Genomic DNA, 12,180 nt, shown 5'->3' on the forward strand with positions numbered 1-12,180 from the left:
CCTCATCAAATCAAGATGTCATAGACTCTGTGATGCTGTTTCCATCACCACCACCTCCCACTTAAGTTCCCTGAGAGCCTCTATGTATCATCTCTCCAATCTCAGCACCCAGAACTTCACAGCATCTATGAATTCTAGAAGAGACCGCTGCTAAAATTACAGTATCAATCACTGCTCTGAGATTACTTTTTCTAGGATAATGTAAGATTGTAAACAGCAACAGAACTTCAATAGCAATACACAGACCCGCCACTTACATAGTTAAAAGTGTAGAGAAGATAATTGTTTACCTATCACAGGATATCTTTGGAACCAGGAATGCATTGAATGCATTGAAATAAAAATCATTTGCCATTGAATACTAGATTACAGCTGTCCAATTAGATTTCTGTGCTGTTGGCCCAACTCCAGAGCCAGAAAAGACCTCAGGAAGCTGAAAACTCCTTAGAGGTACAAGTCTGTATTCGACCAGGAAGTCTGTACTAAGTGATAAAGACTTGTGGCATGTCCATGTAATCACAGTCTAGGGAAGCCCCTTTGGAGGCTCTTGAAAATAGTACTCTCTGAGCTCATGTCCCTTAATCCCTAGCCCCCAGCACAGTTCCAGGAATTCTAGGTATAAAATTCAATCAAATCTATACGATGACCTAATGAACCCAGGAACCTTCTGGATCTTCAGAAATCACAGAATATACAACTCTTCCCTTCCTCCACCCACACCAGGCTTCCTTGTACTTCCAAACAACTATACCCAACCAAACGTTGGTGGCTTATGCCTGTAATCCCAGCACTTTGGGAGGTCGAGGCAGGCAGATCACCTGAGGTCAGGAGTTTGACATCAGCCTGGCCAACATGGTGAAACCCCATCTCTACTAAAAATACAAAAATTAGCCAGGTGTGGTGGCAGGCGCCTGTAATCCCAGCTACTCGGGAGGCTGAGGCAGGAGAATTGCTTGAACCCAGGAGGCGGAGGTTGCAGTGAGCCAAGATTGCGCCATTGCATTCCAGCCTGGGGACAAAAGAGACTTAATCTCAAAAAAAAAAATCTGTACAGGTCTATCCAAAATTAATCCAAACTTTGGGCATGGCTTCAGTGGTCCTGGATACTCTAGGGACAACCAAAGCAGTGTTCTACTATATCCCTGGTACTAAGCTACATGCTAAAGGGCACACACATTTCTCTGACCACAAAATCAAAGAATTAGACATATCATTTGGGGACAATCACAAATCAAGACCAATCCTAGACAAAATTTCACAAAGGTGAAGTTTCTTTGGGTCCTGTACATTTTTCTCTTAGTTCCTTGCCTTCAATTTTGTACCTTCTCTACCTTCCCCCACCAGAGACAAGCTGGACTAAGTACTCCCTCAGGAAATTCTTCTTAACAACTCCCCCTTGGGCAGAATTTCTCAAAATGCCTTTCCCAAAGCACTCTTTGGCCAAGTGATTTGGTGAAACTCAGCAAACTGCATCTTCCTCCTGGAGATCAGTATTTAGCCTTGACATATTTAAGACTGAAAAATGTTATAGTAAAGGTTTTGTTTAATCCTGCATTTGCCAAACATACTTGATCATAGAACTACTGGTCACCCCATCCCAACATAATCAATATCTCTTAGCCCCTAGTGGAACTAGTATTTTGGAGATTATTATTTGGGATGTGCTTTAGGACATAACCATTTATCTTTTCAATAAATGTGTTATAGGATCTTTTAATTCATTTTTACATTGACATATCAAATTGTACTATTTATCCCATATAACATGATAAAGTATAGCTACACCATGAAATGAGGAAACCTGGCTAGTTAACATATTCATTACCTCACATAGTTATCATTTTTCATTCACTTTTAGCATTTTCCAAAAATATAAACAATAGTCACCATGCTGTACAACACATCCCTTAAACTTATTCCTCCTGTTTAACAGACATTTTATATCCTTTGGCCAATATCTCCAAAACCACGCCAGCACCTGGTAACCATCATTCTATTATTTACTTCTATAAGATCAAATTTTTTAGATTCTACGTATGAATGAGATCGTGCAGTATCTGTCTTTCTGTGTCTGGCTTATTTTACATAATGTCCTCCAAGTTCATCCACATGGTTGCAAATGACAGAATTTTTTTTTAATGGCTGAATGGAATTCCATTATGTATATGTAACACATTTTTCTTATCCACTCATCCACTGAGGAACATACAGGTGGACTTCATCTCTCCACTGTTGTGAATAATGCTGCAATAAACATGGGAGTGCAGATACGTTTTCTACATACTGATTTCATTTTGTTTAAATATATACCCAGTCATGAAATTGCTAGATTATGAGATAGCTGTATTTTGATTTCTTGAAAAACTCCATGTTTTCCATAACAGCTGTTTGTAAATAGAATTGTCTTATTGATTTTTTTTCAGATAATTCACTATTAGTGTATAGAAATGCTATTGACTTTGGTATGTTAATTTGGTATCCTGCAAGTTTACTGATTTGTTTCTTAGATCTAATCATTTTTCTGACATGGGCTTTGGAGTTGTCTATATTTAAGATCATGTCATTTGCAAACAGGGACAACTTAATTTCATTTCTGATTTAGATGACTTTTTTTTTTAAGACGGAGTCTTGCTCTGTCGCCCAGGCCAGAGTGCACTGGCATGAACTTGGCTCATTGCAAGCTCCGCCACTCAGGTTCACGCCATTCTCCTGCCTCAGCCTCCTGAGTAGCTGGAACTACAGGCACCTGCCACCACACCTGGCTAATTTTTTGTATTTTTAGTAGAGATGGGGTTTCACCATGTTAGCCAGGATGGTCTCGATCTCCTGACCTCAAGTGATCTGCCCGCCTCGGCCTCCCAAAGTGCTGGGATTACAGGCGTGAGCCACTGCGCCCGGCCATTTTCATTTCTTTCTATTGCCTAATTGTTCTAAGATCTCCAATACCATATTGAATAAAAGTGGTAAAAGTGGATACCCTTGACTTATTCCTGATCTTAGAGAAAAAGCTTTCAACTTTCCCCCTAGGTATGTTACCTATGGGTTTGTCATATATGACCTTTACTGTGTTGAAGTACATTCTTTTGTTGTTTCCATAGGTTTTGGGGGAACAAGTGGTGTTTGGTTACCTAAATAAGTTATTTAGTTGTGGTTTCTGAGATTTTGGTTCACCCATCACCTGAGCAGTGTACACTGTACCCAACTGTAGTCTTTTACTCCTCACCACCCCCCCAACTTCCCCTCCCTCAAGTCCCCAAAGTCAACTGTATCATTCTTATCCCTTTGCAACCTCATAGCTTAGCTCCCACTATGAGTAAGAACATACAATGTTTGGTTTTCCATTCCTGAGTTACTTCGTTTACAATAATGGTCTGCAGTTCCATCCAGGTTGCTGTGAATGCCATTATTTTGTTCCTTTTTATGGGTGAGTAGTATTCCATGGTGTGTGTGTGTGTGTGTGTGTGTGTGTGTGTGTGTGTGTGTGTATGTATATATAGTATGTGCATATAAGTGTATACATATAGCATGTATATATATAGCATGTGTATATATAGCATGTATATATGTGTGTGTGTATAAATATGTGTGTGTGTATATATATAGTGTGTAGATTTTTTTTAACGTCCCTTCCTGATTTCAGTATTAGTGTAAAGTGGCTTCATAGAATGATTTAGGGAGGATTCCCTCTTTATCTTGTGGAATAGCGTCAATAGGATTGGTACTAATTCTTCTTTGAACGTCTAATAAAATTCAGCTCTCAATCCATCTGGTCCTGCCTGGACTTTTTTGTTGGCAATTTTATTACCATTTTAATCTTGATGCTTGTTTTGGTCTGTTCAGAGTTTCTATTTCTTCCTGGTTTAATCTAGGAGGGTTGTATATTTATAGAAATTTATCTATCTCCTTTAAGTTTTCTAGTTTATGCACATAAAGTTGTTCATAGTACCCTTGAATGATCTTTTGTATTTCTGTGGTATCAGTTGCAGTATCTCCTATTTTGTTTCTAATTGAGCTTATTTAGATTTTCTCCCTTCTTGTTTAATCTCGCTAATGGTCTACCAATTTTATTTATCTTTTCAAAGAATCAGCTTCTTGTTTCATTTATCTTTTGTATTTTTGTTGTTTTTTTTTTCATTTCATTTAGTTCTGCTCTGATCTTTATTATTTTTCTTCTGCTGGGTTTGGGTTTGGTTTGTTCTTGTTTCTCTAGTTCTTTGAGGTGTGATCTTAGACTGTCTATTTCTGTTCTTTCAGACTTTTTGATGTAGGCATTTAATGCTATGAGCTTTCCTCTTAGCACCACCTTTGCTGTATCCCAGAGGTTTTGATAGATTGTGTCACTATTATCATTCAGTTCAAAGATTTTTAAAATTTACATCTTGATTTCATTGTTGACCCAGTGATCACTCAGGAGCAGGTTATTTAATTTCCATGTATTTGCATGGTTTTGAGTCTTCCTTTTGAAGTTGATTTCCAATTTTAGTCCACTGTGGTCAGAGAGAGTACTCGATATAATTTCAACTTTCTTAAATTTACTGAGACTGTTTTGTGGCCTGTAATATGGTCTATCTTGGAGAATGTTCCATGTGCTGATGAATAGAATGTAAGTTCTGCAGTTGTTGGGTAGAAAGTTGTATAAATATCTGTTAAGTCCATTTGTTCTAGGGTAGAGTTTAAATCCATTTTTCTCTGTTGACCTTCTGTCTTGATGTCCTGTGTAGTGCTTTCAGTGAAGCACTGAAGTCTCCCACTATTATTGTGTTGCTATCTCATTTCTTAGGTTTAGTAGCAACTATTTTATAAATTTGGGAGCTCCGGTGTTAGGTGCATATATATTTAGGATTATGTTATTTTGCTGTTTGGCTAGTCCTTTTATCATTTCATAATGTCCCTCTTTGTCTTTAAATGCTGTTGCTTTATAGTTCATCTTGTCTGATATAAGAATCACTACTCCTGCTCACTTTTGGTGCCCATTTGTATGGTGTATCTTTTCCACCCCTTTACCTTAAGTTTATGTGAGTTTTATGTATCAGGTGAGTCCCTTGAAGACAGCAGATAATTGGTTGGTGAATTCTTATCCATTCCGTTATTCTGTATCTTTTAATTGGAGCATTTAGGCCATTTATATTCAACATTAGTATGAGATTTAAGGTACTATTCTATTAATCATGCTATTTGTTGCCTGAATACCTTGGGGTGTGTGTGTGTGTGTGTGTGTGTGTGTGTGTGTGTGTTTTATAGGTCCTGTGAGATTTATGCTTTAAGGAGGTTCTATTTTTGTGTGTTTAAGGATTTGTTTAAAGATTTAGAGCTCCTTTAGCAGGCTTGGTAGTTGCAAATTCTCTCAGCACTTGTTTGTCTGAAAAAAGACTATCTTTCCTTGGACTTACGAAGCTTAGTTTTGCTGGATACAAAATTCTTGGCTGATAATAGTTTAAGGAGGCTGAAGCTAGGGCCCCAATCCCCACTAGCTTATAGGGTTTCTGCTGTTAATCTTGTAGGTTTTACTTTATAGATTACCTGGTAATTTTGCCTCACAGCTCTTATTTCCTTCATGTTGACTTTAGATAATCTGATGACTATTTGCCTGGGCAATGATCATTCTGCAATGAATTTCCCAGGTGTTCTTTGAGCTTCTTGTATTTGGTTTTCTAGATCTCTAGCCAAGGCTGGGGAAGTTTTCTTCAATTATTCCCTCAAATATGTTTTTCAAACTTTTAGATTACTTTTTTCCTCAGGAACACCAATTATTCTTAGGTTTGGCCATTTAATATAATCCCAAACTTCTTGGAGGCTTTGTTCTTTTTTTTTTTTTTTTTTTTTCGTTCTTTTGGGTTTTTTTTTTTTTTTTTTTTTTTTTTTTTTTGTCTTTGTTGCATTGGGTTAATTCAAAAAACCTTGTCTTCAAGTTCTGAAATTCTTTATTCTGCTTGTTTGATTCTATTGCTGAGACTTTCCAGGACATTTTGCATTTCTCTAAGTGTGTCCTTTATTTCCAGAAGCTGTGATTGTTTTTTATTTGTGCTATTCTACTTTATTTTTTTCCTTTCATATCTTGTATCTTTTTTGATTTAATTAAGTTGGACTACAACTTTCTCTGGTGCTTCCTTGATTAGCTTAATTATCTGAATTCTTTTTCTGGCAATTCAGAGATTTCTTCTTGGTGTGGATCTATTGCTGGTGAGCTAGTGTGCTTTTGCAGGTGTTCAAGAACCTTGTTTTTTCATAATACCAGACTTGTTTTTCTGGTTCCTTCTCATTTGGATAGACTATGTCAGAGGGAATATTTGAAGCTCAAGCGCTGCTATTCGTATTCTTTTGTCCCATGGGGTGCTCCCTTGATGTAGTGCTCTCCCTCTTTTCACAGGGATGTGGCTTTCTGAGAGCTCAACTGTAGTGATTGTTGTTTCTTTTCTGGATCTAGGCACCCAGTGAAGTTACCAGGCTCCAGGCTGGTACTGGGGGGTGTCTGCACAGAATCATATAATGTGAACTGTCTTCAGGTCTCTCAGCCATGGATAGCAGCGCCTGCTCCAGTGGAGGTGGCAGGGTAGTCAAATGGACTCTGAGGGTCCTTGGTTGTACTTTTTTTTATTGCACTAATTTTATGCTGGTTGACCTCCTGCCAGGAGTTGGTGCTTTCAAGAGCACATCAGCTCTGGTAGTATAGGTAGGATCAGGTGGTAGGTGGCATCCTAGAGCTCCCAAGAGAGTATGTCCTTTGTCTTCTGCTACCAGGGCGGGTAGAGAAAGACCATCAAGTGGGGGTATGTTTCAGCATGTCTGAGCTCAGACTCTCCTTGGGTGGGGCTTGCTGCAGCTGCAGCTGCAGATGCTGTGGAGGACAGGGGTGTGGTTCTCAAGCCAATGGAGTTTATGTTCCCAGGGGGATTATGGGTGCCTCTGCTGTATCGTACAAGTCACCAGGGAAGTGGGGGAAAGCTGGCAGCTACAGGCCTCCCCCAGCTTCCACAGGCACTTATTGCTATAAACTCAGTTCTTAGAACTACTTCGCTGTGTCCCACAAATTTTAAGTTGTGAATCAATTTGTCTCAAAATTTCTTTGAATTTCTCTAAAATTTCATTATTGACCCATTGTTTGTTCAGGAATACATTGTTTAATTTCCATGTATTTGTGAATTTTCTAAAGTTTCTCCTGTTACCGATTTCTAGCTGTATACTGCTGTCATCAGAAAAGATACTTGATGTAATTTTAGTCTGCTTAAATTTGATAACACTTGCTTTGTGGCCTAACACATGATCTTGGAGATTTTTCCATGTGCAGTTGAGAAGAACATGAATTCCACAGCTGTTTAATGGAATGTTCTGTACATGTCTGTTAGGTCCATTTGGTCTAGAATGTAGTTCAAGTTCAATGTTTCCTTGTTTTCTGTCTGGATGATCTGTTCATTGCTGAAAGTGGGTTGTTGAAATCTACAATTATTATTGTATTGCAGTCTATATCTCTTCAAGTCTATTAATATTTGCCTATATATTTATGGGATAGAATGCTGATTGCATATATATTTAGAATGCTTATATCCTCTTGCTGAATTGACCCCTTTATCATTACATAATGATTTTTGTCTCTTTTTACAGTTTTAGACTTTAAATCCATCTTTTCTGATGTAAGTATAGCTGTTCCTGCTCTCTTTTGGTTTCCATTTGCATGAATTTCTTTTTCCATCCCTTCACTTTCAGTCTGTGTGTTTTCTTACAGGTGAAGTGAGCCTCTTATAGACAGCATATAGTTGGATCTTTTAAAAATGTATTTATTCTATATCTTTCACTGGAGAATTTAACCCATTTATATTCAGGGTTTTTTTTTTTGTTTTGTTTGTTTTTGTTTGTTTTCTTTGAGACAGGGTTTCTCTCTCTTACCCAGCCTGGAGTACAGTGGCACAATTTCGGCTCACTGCAACTTCCACCTCCCAGGTTCAAGCAATTCTCCCCCACCCTCAGCCTTCCAAATAGCTGGGATTACAGGCGCACACCACCACATGCAGCTAATTTTGCTATTTTTAGTAGAAATGGGTTTTCACCATGTTGGCCAGACTGATCTCAAACTCCTTACCTCAGGTAATCCACCTGCCTTGTCTGCCCAAAGTGCTGGGATTGCAGGCGTGAACCACCACACTGGATGATTTTTGATAAGCAATGACTTACTACTGCCATTTTGTTCACTTTGTAGTCATTTGAAGATCTTCATTCCTTTCTTCCTCTCTTGCTACCTTCCTTTGTGGCTACTGATATTCTCTAGCGGTATGTTTGGAATCCATTCCTTTTGTTTTTTGTGTTTCTACTATAGGTTTCTGCTTTATTGTTACCATGATGTTTACAAAAAAAATCTTGCGATTATAACAGGTTATTTTAAGTTGATGACAACTCTGATAACAATGACACTGTTATTCTGATCCCTTTTCCTCACATTTTGAATTTTTGATGTCACAGTTTATATCTTTTATATTGCATATTTCTTAACAAATCATTATAACTATTATCTTTAGTAATTTTGCCTTTTAACCATCAGACTAAAGATGTGATTTATACACCATTATTACAGTATCAGGATATTCTGAATTTGATTGCATACTTTTACACGTTTTTGTATTACTCATTAGCTTCCTTTTCTTTCAGCTTGAACAAGTTCTGTTAGCATTTCTTATAAAACAGGTTGTCTAGTTATGAACTTCTTCAGCTTTTCTTTGTCTGGGAAAGCCTTTACATCTCATTCACTTGTGAAGAACCACCTTACTGGGTATAGCATTCTTTACTGACAGTTTTTTTCCCTTTTGGCACTTGTGCACATTATCCCACTCTCCTATCCTGCAAGGTTTCTGTTGATGAGTCTGATGCTAGCCATACTGGAACTCCCTTATGTTATTTGCTTCTTTTCTCTTGTTGCTTTTAGTGTCATCTTTTTGTCTCTGATCTTTGACAATTTGATTATAATATGACTTGGGACAGGTTTTATTTGGATTAAATCTGATTAGAGAAGTTTGACCTTTCTGTTCCTGGATAATTACCTCTTTCACCAGGTTTATAAAGGTTTCTGCAGTTTTTTTTTTTTTGTTTTTGTTTTTTTAGGACGGAGTCTCACTCTGTCACCCAGGCTGGAGTGCAGTGGCATCATCTCGGCTCACTGCAACTCTGCCTCCCAGGTTCACGCCATTCTCCTGCCTCAGCCTCCCAAGTAGCTGGGACTACAGGCGCCCGTCACCACACCTGGCTGATTTTTTGTATTTTTTTTTTTTAGTAGAGATGGGGTTTCACTGTGTTACCCACGATGGTCTCAATCTCCTGATCTCATGATCCACCGCCTCATTAAATAAGCTTTCTACTCGTTTACCTTTCTCTTCTTGAACTGCTATGACTTAAAAATTTGCTGTTTTGATGCTTTCCTATAAATCCAATAGGTTTATTTCTTTTTCAATATTTTACTTCCTTTTTCAAATAATCTTTCACATTCTTTCTTCTGCTTGATCAATTTTGCTGATGTTCTTTATTACATTTTTTATTTTGCTCATTTTCTTATCCAACTACAGGTTTTCTCTGTTATTTCAATCTCCCTTTTAAATTTTTTATTCTGAACACTTGCTGTTTTCCTCCTTTTGAATTGACTTTCTATTCTATTGAAATTCACTGAGCTTTTTAAAAACAATTATTTTGAATTGTTTGTGAGGCAGTCCATCTTCATTTCTTTAGGGTCAGTCACTGGCACCTTACTTTGCGCATTTGGTGATGCATGTTTCCCTGAACATTCTTGATCTTTGTGGTCACGCACTGATCTCTGTATACTTGAAGAAGTACTTATCTCAACCTTCACAGACTGGCTTTGTCTGGGAAAGTTCTATGGCATGCTCAGTGCTGGGTATGCCAGAAGCCTAGTGAAGTTTCAGCTTGTCTAAGCATTCCAGGAAGCCTGGGTCCCACTATGGCAAGTGGAACACTAGGGCATATTAGAAGCCTAGGGACACTGAGGTCTGCCTGCTGCTGAGGGCCATTCAGAGCCAACCTGGCAGTGGTGAAGGCCAGAAATCAAGTTTACCACAGAAGCCTGAAGTTTGGGGCTGTCTGGTCTTACCTGGCACTGAAGCAACTCTAGAGTCTCAGTCCACAGGTATAAGCCATGGAGCCATCAGGGCCTTCTCAGTACTGGAATTTACTGTGGTGGGCCCAGAGTTCAGGTCCAAGGCAAAGTCTCACTTCCTTCTCTTTTCCTCAAGTGGGCAGTATCTCTTCTCTACACTGCTGCCTGAAGTTGGAGGAGGGCTGAGGTAGGTGTATTAGTCCATTCTCACATTGCTATTAAGTACCTCAGACTGAATAATTTTTAAGAAAAGAGGTTTAACTCACTCATGGTTCTGCAGGTTGCACAGGAAACATGGCAGTATGTGTTTCTAGGAAGATCTCAGGAAGCTTCCAATCATGGTGGAAGGCAAAGGGGGAATGAGACATCTTGCATGGCAGGAGAAGGAGCAAGAGAGAGAGAACGGGTAGGGTGCTACACATTTTCAAATGACCAGATCTCTTGAGAACTCACTATGATGAGGACAGTACCAAGGGAAGATGGTGCTAAACCACTCATGAGAAACCCACCCCCATGATCCAATCACCACCCACCAGACCACACCTCCAACAGTGGGCATTACAATCCAACATGAGATTTGGTGGAAATACCGATCCAAATCTTATCAGTGAGTAATATAAAACTGTCCTTCCTACTCTCTACAGTATGTATTTTACTACATGTCTTCTTTCAACTAGGTACTGTTCTCTCTCATCTCATTATCTTAGCCCTTGTGAAATCATTTTCATGTACAGCTAGTGGTTCAAGTTGATGTTTCTGCTGGGAGGTGGGGGACAATATCTAAAATTCTATCCCTTAATCTTGTACCATTCTTCTAAGATTATTTTAGAAAAGAATATGACTTTCATATAAACACATATTATACATTTTGTTTAATTAATTAACAAGGAAGCCTGTAAGATGTGGTTTCATTTAATATGTGGGAATTCAAAATGACAACACATATATAGAGAAGAAGAAACTCTGAAATGAGTTCACAAATGCAAAATGGGCTATCCACAAACAATAAATGTTTAACTAGACACAGTAAGTGTGTACTTCACTAGCCAATCATTTGTATTATTAGGTTTCTACAATTTTCAAAATTGTAACGTAACTCAAAGCAATGAAAGACAGAAAGAACCCAGATGGATGAGTTAGGCAAGACACTCATTCATCTTTCTTTTGTCTTTCACAGTTTTTCCCGACTGACGTTTTCTTTTAAATCTAGAACTTCTGGATAACCAAAATAAGAAAACACAGGTAGGAAGTGGAAAAGATTTAAATGCAGGTCTCTAAAAATCTTCAGATTGTATAATCAAGCAGCTAGATGTCTTATTTTCTGAGTAGTTACTTACATCAAGTAGATGGGACTCTCACTGTCCTATTTTTAAAAATACCCATAGAATTGTTCTATCTTGTTTAATAAATGCCTTTATCATTATATAATCACCTTTTTTGTCTTTTAATTGTTGTTGACTTAAGTCTGTTTTATCACATGTAATAGCTACTCCTGCTTTTGGTTTCCATTTGTGTACAGTATTTTTTTCCACCCCTTTATTTTAGGTCTATAACAATTTTTACCTGCTAGGTGGGTCACATGAAAACTGCAGATGTTTGCTTTGTGTTTTTTATTCATTCTGCCAATCTATCTTTTAAGTGGAACATGTAGACCATTTATATTAAATGTTGATATTGATATGTGAGGCATTGTTCCAGTCATGATGTTTTACCTAGTTGCATTGTTTTCTTCATTTTGTCATTGTTTTTATAAGCCCTGTGAGTTTTATGCTTTCAAATGTTTTTATACTGGTGTTTACTGACCTTTTGTTTAGATAGTTTTTATACTGGTATTTATCTACCTTTATCTTTTATCAGTTCTTCTAGGCCTGGTCTACTGGTGATGAGTTCCTCAGCATTTGCTTATCTGGGAAAAACTTTATTTCTCCTTCATTTATGAAACAGTTTTGCTGTATACAAAATATTTGGCTGACAATTATTCCACCTGAGGAGTCTAAAGATAGGACCTCAATTTCTTCTGGCTTGTCAAGTTTCTGCTGAGAATTCTGCTGTTAGTAACACAGGTTTTCCTTTACAAGTTATCTGATGCT

The sequence above is a fragment of the Gorilla gorilla genome, chromosome 16 (assembly GCF_029281585.2).
Source record: "Gorilla gorilla gorilla isolate KB3781 chromosome 16, NHGRI_mGorGor1-v2.1_pri, whole genome shotgun sequence".
Taxonomy (NCBI): domain Eukaryota; kingdom Metazoa; phylum Chordata; class Mammalia; order Primates; family Hominidae; genus Gorilla; species Gorilla gorilla.